The sequence below is a fragment of the Fukomys damarensis genome, unplaced genomic scaffold (genome assembly GCF_012274545.1).
Source record: "Fukomys damarensis isolate Sample0158 unplaced genomic scaffold, DMR_v1.0_HiC HiC_scaffold_28, whole genome shotgun sequence".
Taxonomy (NCBI): domain Eukaryota; kingdom Metazoa; phylum Chordata; class Mammalia; order Rodentia; family Bathyergidae; genus Fukomys; species Fukomys damarensis.
Window position 1 is genome coordinate 5,718,346 of NW_022900940.1, and position 11,503 is coordinate 5,729,848.

General features: G+C 43.1%; 1 protein-coding gene across 2 annotated transcripts in view; it reads right to left on the reverse strand.

Moving 5' to 3' along the window:
* Positions 1 to 7,516, reverse strand: part of Eif4e3 (eukaryotic translation initiation factor 4E family member 3) — a 55,008-nt gene extending 47,492 nt beyond the window's left edge. The window contains exons 1-2 of one of the 2 annotated variants that reach the window (XM_019209351.2): positions 7,152 to 7,516; positions 2,523 to 2,670 (exon numbers count right to left, since the gene is read on the reverse strand). The gene's annotated coding sequence lies outside the window, so the exon portion shown is untranslated. Of the gene's footprint in view, positions 1 to 2,522; positions 3,011 to 7,151 lie in introns of those variants that run through there. The other variant, XM_019209352.2, reaches the window with a different exon arrangement.
* Positions 7,517 to 11,503: the final 3,987 nt, after the last annotated feature.

Genomic DNA, 11,503 nt, shown 5'->3' on the forward strand with positions numbered 1-11,503 from the left:
AGGCGGGATGGTCAGTGGATGGCGCTGAGTCCCTCGGAGCAAAGGGAGGCGGGGTGGGCGAACAGGCCAGCAGCCTGAAGCCCGGGTGGGGAGCGGGCAGATGGCTGGAGGAGGGAAGGAGGGCTGCAGGGCTGCGAGGGCAGATGGAAGCACAGTTGGAGGCGACAGATAGAAGGAGAGGGGAACCAATGGCCAAATGGATAAAGAGACGCCACTGTCTCAGAGGCCAGACAGAAGGTGGGGGGTGGCCCTGACTTAGGGTACAAGGCTGCAGCACGTCAACCTGGCTTTCCTCAGGGACAGGGCAAGTTTCCTAGCTCGGCTGACTGAAGGGACCAGAGCTCCCTACTTCCCTCTGTGGAGCAACCAAGTGCCCATTGTGAGGGGCTCCAGTCTGACCCACAGTGGAGCCACGGAGGTGTCTCAGGGGCGGCCAGGGTCCTCCAGGGCTGCCCCAACGCCCAGGCACAGAGGGGAGAAAAGCAGATAGTTCTGAGCACAGACCACAAAGGTTCTAGCAGCTCTGAACACCCTGGAAGTCTCTCTGGACCAGAAAGAAGAAAAACAGGTGTGAGGTATATAAGTATATTTATCATGGTCAGTGTGATCTTGGACACCCTCTTTAAAACTGAATTTCGAGATAGTCCCTCGTTGGCCTTTAGAAGCTGAGGATCTGGAGGTCTACCTGGTTTAGGGTATTTTCTCACGATTTGAACATCCACCGGGATGGGCCAGAAGAGAAGCTGGAAACCAAGATGGGTCCAGGGGCTGCAGAGCATTGTGACAGAATGTCATGAATCTAGGGTAGATGCCCTCCCCAGGAAGTAACCAAGGTGGAACAAAATGACAATGAAATCAAGACTTGTGCTTTGCAGTCCCTACTTCAAACATAAGTTGCACTCAATGTTAAGATGCTGGAGGCAGTGACAAATCTTATAAAGTCCTTTCTACACCGAGATGCGTTCCATTTGGGTAAATGTGGTTTTTTTTTTTTTTCCTAAGAAAAATACTGTATAGCATTGTTTAGGTTGTTCTGAGCACTCTGTTAACTTGTCTAACCCTTAAAACAATATAATAAGGAAGTTGCTATTCACCTCACTTATATTTCAGATGAGGAACAGAGATGTTACAATGTACCTAGTTTGATATCTATCTTTTTATAACAAAAGAAATCATTTACTACAAAATGCTGTATGTTCTTATTTTACTTAACGTTATATCTTTGAAGATTTTCCATATCAAAACTTATAGAGCTACTTTATCTTTGGTGTTGCAAAGTAAGTCATTGTAAAGAAGTATTATACTTTCATTCACTAGCCCTCAACATTTATGTGGTTTTTAGCCATTTTCTTCCATAAATAATGCTACCATAAGCATTTTTATATTTACATCTTTCCTCATCTGTACAAGTTTATCTCAGAATAAGTTTGGAGAAGAATTGCTGGTTACATTTAAAAATTTGAGATACAGTATTAAATTGCTCTGCAAAGTAGTTATATGAATTTATATGTGACTGACTTATGAGTAGTTGATTCTGAAAATTTACACTTACTGACATTTATCTGTATAAAATTCTGTATGAAATTGGTGGAGGAGAAGTTTTGCTTTCTAATGATTATGAAAGTAGTCAGATTAGAGCTGGGGATTTAGCTCAGTGGTGCTGCACTTGCCTTGCAAGAATGAGGTCCTGAGTTCAATCCCTAGTTCCATAGGAAAAAAAAAAAAAAAAAAAAAAAGAAAAGAGAAAAAAGAAAGTCAAATTGTCAAATTTGGATTCTTCCTTAATAATATGGTAAGAAAGAACTATTTTAAAAAATTTATCTGTAGTTTCTATAAAAGACATATATACCCCATGATAAATTCCTTTCAAAATTTAGGCTTAGAAGCAGTCTGATAATCATTTTTTTTTTTTTTTGGTACTGGGGATTGAACTCCAGTCTTTGCGCTTGCAAGGCAGGCCACCAAACCGCTGAGCTAAATCCCTGGCCCTATGATAATCTTTCTTTATTGAAAAGCAATTATATGCCTCCTTCTGTTTTTGCTTTGGCTTCCAGGAAGCTCAAAATTGTTGCTCAATCATAACACACACATTAACCAATGAAGAAACATCACTATTTTAATATTTATTCTCATTTCTATTTTAATGATCTAACTGCATATATGCATCTTGTATTGTGAAGACCTCAAATCAATTTAGGAAGTTAGTAATATATAAATAAATTTCTACAATTTAAATGACTTAAAGGTTAAAGAGACCAGGCAACATGGTTAAGGAAGGAGGCAAGGAGGAAACAAGGGGGAAACTTTGCCTTCCTGTTTAACATGTGTAAGAGACTTTATTCTTGCTGCTCAGAATTACTGTTAGATGAAAACAAAGGAAAGGAAATCTCTCTCACTTACCCATTCTACAACTGGATGGCAGAAATTAAAATTTTCAGATAGAAAGGAAACTTGGAGGTCAGCTAAACAAACCTAAGACTACAAATGAGGAAACTGAGGCCCAGAGAGGTAAGGTGACTTACCTGAGGCCACAGCTCTAGGACATGACAGAGGCAGGATTAGAACGTGGGTAGCTTGAGGTCCAGGCCAAGGCGCTTTCCCACTGCATAATACACAATGCGGATGACTTGGGGTAGCAGGAAAGAGGAAGAGAAGGTGACCCCACAGCCCCTAGCAACGAAAACAACAAGAAGGACTTGAGGCACTCATAAATAATTAAGCAATTAGCTGCAGCAGCTATTCCCCTCCCCTCCAGCATCCAGTCACCAAGGCAACTTGGGCAGGGTGCCTGCTGGTTGCTTAGTAACAGTGTGGTCTGTTCCCCTGACATGCTCCCCAGGCATCAAAGGATTTGAGAGTCAGGAAGAACCTTAGACAGAGATCACTGTTCCAACACCTTTATTTTGCAAATGAGGAAATGGAGGCCCAGAGAAGCTGGGTAACCTGCCCAAGGTCACACAGCTACTCAGAAGCACAGCTAGGCTCCATTTCCATTTGCTTTCCATTACATCAGGGCTGCCTCAGGCAGACTACAGATGGAGAAGAGGAGGATAAGTCTCTATAGTTCCTAGAAGAATGAGAAAGTCAGAGCCAGTGAGCAAGCAGGAAAGAGACAGACCTTGAGTGCTCATATGCAATTAGCAGGAGCTGGTAATCCCATCAGCCTAACTTTCATCATCACCATGGCAACTTGGGTGAGGTGGGTGCTGGTTGCCTAGTAACAAGTGGTCCTCTCTTCCACTCACATCCAGCTCCCTGGGAGCCACAGGAATGGTAGAATGTTGAAGTCAGAAGGGAAGGCAGGGATCCTAACTCAGTTCTTTCCTTTGAGCAGTGATAAAACTGATGGTCAGGAACCCTGCGTATCACCTTAGCGTGTGACATTCCTTCCACGGATGATCTCTCTCACAGCACTGTGGAGGGAACCTTCCACCCATACAGTCAGAACATGGGTAAAGAATGCCTGATGGCCCCCGCAAGAGAAGATAGTTACCTTTTGCCTAAAGGTTGGTGATGCCATGCACAAAACTTGGCACACAGCAGGCGTGCACAGGAGGAACTGTTATGCCCAGTAGATAGAGGCTGGACCTATAAAGTTCCCCATACCCATACAGGGCAAGCTTCTTATCATCTCTGTACCTCAGTTTCCACAAGTTAGGAATGAGTGTTCTGACATTCTCTGGAGTCACTGTTAGGTTACGAGAGAAAAGGTACCCATCAAGTGCTTGGTATACATTCCCATGCGGAAACAGGTGTACACTTATTCCACATTCAGTAGATATCTGTTACATGTCTGCGACACAAATGCCACCCGCATTGGCTCTTCAGATTCATTAGTGAGCGACAGACAATTCAGACAAAAGAAATTCCTGTCTTGGGGAGCTGACATTCCAATGTGTGTGCGGGTGTGTATGTATATATATACTTTAAAATTAAGTGTTTATTGAATGGGTGCAGGAACTCGGTGGCAATATGCTGTTTATGTTGCTGGGCTCCTTCTCTAAGACTAAGATATTTCCTGTTTACAGGGTGTGATGCTATAAATATGAAGGCTTGTCTTCTATGTGGGAACTCCAATTTCCTTTCTCTTAAAAGCTCAGAAAAAGGCAGTGGCCACTAGAGGGCAGACCGCGGGCCCCCTAGAGAAGGGAAGGGGAAGAAGACACAGGATGGGGCACGGGCCCTGACTGAAGCTTCCAGCAACACCGGTGTTATACCTGCCCAGTCTCAGGCAATGGCTTGGAAAGGTGTGGGAGACTTGACACTATTCTGGGACCCCAGATGGGGAGAGGAGTGGAGAGAGGCCGTAGCATAGTTTAAGAATGACAGCTTTGAGAGAGTCTGATTCATGCTTTAACTAAAATCCTGGCACAAGTAAGCTGTGCAACCTCAGAAAGTTATTCATTTGCTGAGCTCCAGATTCTTCACCTAGGGAGTGGAGAAGACTACAAGAGCAATCTTTTGGTGAGGTCACACAGAATCTCTTGATTTAGAGACCCCTGACGTGGTTCAGCGCTGTGAATGAAGACACAGGGTGAATGAAATAGCTGCTAAGCACTTTCAATAAGAGGGCTGAGGTCTCTATAGTCACTAAGTCTAGAAAATGTGGCATGGGGGATCAGTTGTCCCACCTTCACATCCACCCACCTCTCACCAGTCCTCTTCCTATTCTGCCCACACCCCTGGGTTGGTCTTCATTCTTTGTTCCCACTGGTGCTACCCACTCTTGGCTTCTCATTTCCTGAGTTCCAGCCAAGCATGGCATGGATGGTCACAACACCCTCTTAACTAATCTTCCACTTCCAACCCCCACCTCTCTGATCTGTTGCCAACATCAGGCTGGGGTCCAGCCCTCAGGCACCAAAACCATCATGCCTTAAGTGCTCCCATAGCTTCTAATGCCACTCAGGAAAAGGCCCAAATTTTTTCAAGTGCCAATGGAACTTGGTATCTTCTGGATCCTTCCTGGCTTTTTAACCACATGACTGAGCTCTTCCCCACCTTCTCTGGGGTTGAGCACACACTGTGCCCTGCTCTGCATGGTTGGCCCCTCCACCCACCCAAACCTCCACTCTAGTGTGGGCTGGTCCCTCTCCCTGATTACTTGCTTCAGGGTACAAATCCCAAGCTTCTCGGATCTTCTGCCAGTCACCCATGCTGGAGTACAGTGGTTCCTTGTTTCACGAATTTAATTCTTTTCATGATTCTGGTTACAAACCAAACTGGATGAGAACCAAACCAAATTTTCCCTTAAGGTTAGCGTTAGCCTTGAACCTAACCCCTGAATTTGATTCAGTTCTCATCCACTTTGTTTTGTGACCAGACTTGTGGAAAGAATTAAGTCTGTGAACCGAGGCAGCAATCATATGTGATCGCAGAGGGCAGTGCTGGGCTTCTCCATTCCCAGCGTAATCACATGGCTAGCACGCCACTGAGATTTGTCAAAGAAATCAATGGAGTAGATGATATTGATTGAAAGGACAAGTCAGTCTATGCTTTTGTCTCACAGTTTCTACTGTCCTCTTTGTCCTTTCCACAGACAGTACACTCATCTTCCATCTAAGTTTTCTCATCTATTATTTCTTTGCTCAAAAGCCCCAGATGTATGCCTGTCACTTAGGTTGAGGTTTGAAATCCTCCATACCTCAACCCACTTTTCCAAATGCAGTTACAAGTATATTTCCAAATATATCTGGAGATATATGTATGTATATCTATAGTTACATATACTTGGAAACAACTAATAAATGTGTATTTGGAAATATATCTGTATATTCCAAACAGACTTACACCTATTCCCTGGAACTTGAAGCTTGCCACAACCTGAGCCTCCAAGGACAGGCCTGGGATCCCCTCTTCCACCATGACATCCTCAGCACTCACTAGTGTCTGGCTCATAGGAGAACCATCTTTACTGAGTCTGTGATGAGCTTTCTTCCCCCCACACTCTTCCACAAAATGTATGTACTCACAGCTCCCTGTTTTTGCCTAGGCCATTTTTCTTTCTTATCCTCATTTTATCCTTCAAACGCTAGGGAAAATTCCATTCCAAGATCAGTCTCCAGCAGACCTCAGAAAAGGGCAGGAGACACAAAGAGACCCAGACCCATGGCTGAACAGGTCCTCAAACTACTTTCTCCAGGAGCCTCCTCCCTGGCAAAGAGAATACTGCACTGGAAAGTAATCATCCTTTTCTTTTCTTTTCTTTTCTTTTTTTTTTTTTTTTTTTTTTGGCTTTTTGAGACAGGGTCTCACTATGTAGTTGAGACTGACCTGGAACTCACTATGTAGCCCAGGCTGGTCTCCAACACACAGTGATCCTCCTGCCTCAGCCTCCCGAGTGCTGGGATTACAGGCATGCGCCACCACGCCCGGCTTCATCCTTTAAGAAATGTCTCAAATCAATTTCATAACTATTCTTTTTTGTGGGCAGTGTAAGAACTTTTAAGCAAGTAACTGGCTTCTGTTATGACTGCATGGCATTCCACTGATTGGACCAGCAATTACTCCTGGGATCAGCTGCCACTGAAGAGATTGGATGGAGATTATCCCTGTGTTTCTTGGGTATGGCTTTGCAATCAACACAGTAAGGAAGTCAGTGGCTTCCTGGCCAGAGTGGCTACTAATGCCCTGGGGCCAGCTCAGCAGTCTTGGTGTGAGGTCAGAAGGGGAGCTGCTGAGGGAGGCTGGTAGCTTCAACGTGACGTTCAATAATTTTTAAAATACAAGAAAAGGTGAGCAGTGGGGAGGCAGTGTGCTCAAAGGGAAGTCCAAAAATATGTGCCAGAGCCCATGTTTTAAAAGGTGAAAGATTTAAACTATCTGAAGAGAAACCAGAGTATTGAACCCATGTTTTATTTTAAAGCCATACAATTTAAGATGAGTCAACCTTTTTCAGGTTCCTTTCATTTAAATTGAAAAATAAGTATGCTTTGTTGTGCTATCTGGAGGATGGAATCAGGAACATCTATCTGGCAATGCCCTATGAAAACCATAAAATAAATGCCCCACAAGTGTTAGTTGTTGCTTTCTTAGCATGATCCCTGAAGGGGAAAACTCCACCTCTTCTCTGCTGTTTAGACATGGGTGTTCTCCTTCCACTCCTTGGAGTTAGAGAAGTGTGTATAGCATGGACCACCCTCCCAGCTCACCTAGGACTGTCCTGATTTGATCTCTGAAAGATCTAGGTTCCAGCACCATGTCCTTGAGAACCCTGGTCCCCAGACAGCTTGAGATCCGTCCACTGGAGCAAGTATGCAAAGCACCATTTTTCCTGATGTCACAGTGTGTCGTGAGATGCCCTGATGTAGAAATAGAAATTTATTTGGAAAGTATTAGGAGGATGAGTCATGCTACAGAATGACCACCTAGACCAGACTTCCCTCGACCAGGTAGCCTCAGCTCCTCCGAGGTAGGAGAGCACCTTTGTAGGCCTCAGAAACTATTAGAAAGTAATGTTCATGCAGTGCACACTCAATAAATATCTGAATAATTAATGCTTCTAGGGTTAAAACACCTTCATTAAAGCATAGATTGAAATATTTTATAAATCATTTACTTCTTGAGAGCTGGGTACACCAAAATTTGAGAAGCCATTAATCATTTGATGGGCAATTAGCAAAGGAAAATACAGCAGTTTTTGAAACGAAGCCACATTGTTTTTTTAAAAAAATTGTAATTGCATAAAATTTTCAGAATTAGAACTACTGTGCCAAGTGCCACATTAGGAATCATTTTAAAGATGCTTTCAAAAGTGTTCAGGCCAATGGAGTCCCATCAGCAGGATTTACCTACTCCGGATTCAGAAACACACCTTCAGCTTCTCTTTTCGTGTTTATTTCCATGTGTGACACATCATGCACATAGTGTTAAGTTGTACACTGTGATATTTCATTGAAAGTTTCTTAGTGTTTGTGGTAAGATACTATCTTATTTCCGGAGACCAAAAATATGCCCTTATTGACATACTAGGTCTATAACAAAACGTGAGCTCCAGTGGGGGTCGTGGCCACTCTACTTGGTGACCATACTGTATCATGCTGCAAATACTTATTGTCAATGACAATAATTTTTGGAGATAGCAGAGAATCACTTTTGTCTTTTCAAAGACTACCAGACCCCTTAGAACTGTATTCTAAATTTGGCTCAGTTCCGTGTTGTTTCTCAAATGCCCAAGGGTCATGTTTTCTTACATTATTGAGCTAAAATACTTTATGACACATTAAGCATAATTTTGTCAATAAAATGAAGTATCATATTTTCACATTTTGGAAAGGCATAGTTTATGAGGCAAATAATTTCCTATTTCTCGTTCTGTGAGAAAATCATTAATAAAACCATACTCCTTGCAAGAATAGAAATTTGCTGTAAGAAAGCACAAATCTCTCAGAAAGGCAAGTTATAAATCAGTAGTGAAGAAGCAAGCCTACTGGTTATAATGTCCAGACGGAAATGAATAACTGAATCTTCCTTCATCAAATCAAATAGCATCTTAATAAGTTGCTGTGTCATCTCTGTTGATTTAATTTAGCTGGAAGATATCAGAAAGTGATTATGATCTGCAAACGTATCTTCATTTCCTAAGCTCATTAGCGTTTGGCATGTGAGTCTTCTGCTCTTTATTCTGAAGGTGAAGTTACTTCTAAAATGGGCTTCAGGCTACCCACTTGGGACCCCTCCTGGAAACCCACGAGCTGCTCTTCTTACTAGTTCCAATAAAAACTCTCCGAACCTCCTCCTTTGGTTCACTTCATTCTTCTATATTTGCAGAACCATGAGCTCAGTACATACGGTATCATCTGTAGGTCCCACCGAGATGTGAGATTAATAAGATGTAAGTCCCAACAGGGAGTTTTTCTGTTTCTTCTTGCAATATATCCTGGCTAAACTGTGATTCCATTTAGGAGATATATTTGCACTCTTTGTTTTTTTACTGGATAGCCTTATAGCTTTATGTCTTTTCTGCTATTTCTCTGGATTTAGGGAAAAATATGTCTCATATAGAAACAGGGTTTTTTTTTCAGCCAACTTAAAAGGTGATCAGTGCTGGCTGCTGCTCTTAAATCTCAGAGAACAGGTTTTACTGGGACAGGCTGGTCTGATCCCCCTCCTGCACACACCAGGGCCTGTGAGCCGGCCCTTCCTCAGTTTCCTTTCCAATGTGATCCCCCACTGATGAGGGGGCAATTTTAGCTCTTGTCACTTTTGGCCAGTCTCCTGATATTGACAGGTGTTGGGCGCATTGTTCCATTAACTTGCCTAAGTGTAAGGATAAATCTCACTGCTACGGCCTCTTAGCTCCAACTTTCATCTGTGGCTTTTGCTTTTTCCTTCTCATTTCTTGGATGGATGTTTTACTAAAGACCATAAACTCACCCTAGGAAAGTTTTTTGTCCCAATTCTCTTTTGGCCTGTGGGGTAGCAAGGGTTTGGAAAGTAGTGACAAGCCCAGTAGATAAAGTTCTTGTGCCTTACTTACAAAGTTTCTGGATCAAGTTCTTGTGACTTACATAGAAAGCTACATACTATACACAGATGAAACTTTCTGTGTGTTGCATTGTTACTGTCGGGTCAGGCACTCTTCTGTCCTTTCTCCACTGCCCTTCCCTTAGAAATAATGCAGTTGGCAGTAGCAGCTCATGCAGGGCAAAATCTGTCTCCCTTGCTGACTCTTCCTTGTGGCTGCTGGATTCCAGGACTCTTGAGTGACCAGGTTTTCCATCTTTCCAGGATGGTAAGTTTTCCCCTCCCTGCTACAATTCAGGATGTGCGTGTGTCTGTCCCTCAGTAGCTTGCTGTTACATGACTGCAGAGTGAAGCTGGCCTTCACTTTGAGGGTTAGAATCAGCTCTATTTGGAAGATACTCCAAAGGAGATACACAGCTCATGCCACCCTAAAGGACTCTTGTGGGTGGGTGAAACAACTCCATAGGACCTATGTCTTGAGTTCTCTATTCCTTCTGACTTACCCTTGCACTATATGCTTAAAACTGGTCTAGATTTAACCCTCATACTCTCAAAGAATGAAGAAGAAAGTTTTAGTTCTAATTTGTCTGTCTTTTTGCCCTCAGGATAGGGCTGGGAACCTCAGAACATCTCTGCTCCCTTCCCTCCTTCCTCCATCCTTAGGAAGACAGCTTGAATAGGGCAGAGTAGTTGGTTTTTTTGGGTGGGGCCATTAGAGCACTGATAGAACAGAAAATATTCTTAGGGACCCCTGTGAGTTTGACAACAGCTCTAAACCAAACAAGTATTAAGGAGCCAGGAGCCAAGCCCCCAGTCTGTAGAGAACAGCCTATTTCTTGCCACAATCTCTTCAGAACATGTCATCAAGGTGGCAACTGAGTTCAATACTCAGAGATATGCTGACTGAGGGATGAAAACAAAGTCGATAGCTAATATGAGCCAAGAAGTCACAGGATCAGAGGAAGGGGTCCCGGGTGCCTATAAGGGCAGATCATCTGGTTCTGGCCACTTCCTCAATCACCTCCAGATTGCTGCCGCTGGCACTGGATGGGGTCAAACCTGAGGGACACCACAGGGATACAGAACAAGCAGGGATAGATGGGAACATATCTCCACTTGTTTCTTGTTCTTTTCAAAACAAGGAACAAACTATGGTAGATAGACATCTGCAGTGGGACAGACTGGGGACTTGGCAGGCCTTGGGCACCCACCTTTTGGAATACATACTTAGTAGGCTCCCTTGCCTAAGCACCCCTGAGAAAGAAAATGGTTGCAAAAAAAATGTATAAATTACAGTACTGTATCTCTAATAGTTGTTCACTTTGGAGAGAACATTTACATAAAACATAGCTATGGCTATTCAAAGATGCAGTTTTCCAGAGTACTGTAACTAACACAGAGGGCCCCAAATGGCTTGTATTGTGGTAGCACCTTATTCTAAAGATGTTAAACCATCAGCCTGGGATCCTTCTTAAAAATTGTCTTGGCTTTCACAGGCATAAAAGAGCTTTTCTTTCTTTCTCCTTCTGGCTCTTACTGTTATTAACTTATTACAAGAGATCTGTTATTATTCATCTAAAAAAGTGCTAAATCATGACCCATAGGGAAGATTCTAGGCAGGCAGCACCACCACTGAGCTAAATCCCTGGCCCTTAGGGGAGGAAAAGGTTTTTTTTTGTTTGTTTTTGTTTTTGTTTTTTTTTGGTACTGGGGATGGAACTTGGACCTTGCACTTGTGAGACAGGTGGTAGCACTACTGAGCTAGATCCTGGCCCTAGGTACCGGTTCTAACTAGCTAGTCTATTTATAACTACAAACCTAAACTATAAAAGGATTATTGTAGTTCAATTTGGTCAATACATTTCAGTGCATTCTGCTTTAAAAGTAGTTGCTTTAGGGCCAAGGCTTTAGCTCAGTGGTTCCAGTACATGGCTCATGGGTGCAAGGACCCAAGTTTGATCCCTGGTACTAAAAAAAAAAAGTAATTGCTTTATGTAGTGGTTCCAGTACATGGCTCATGAATGCAAGGACCCAAGTT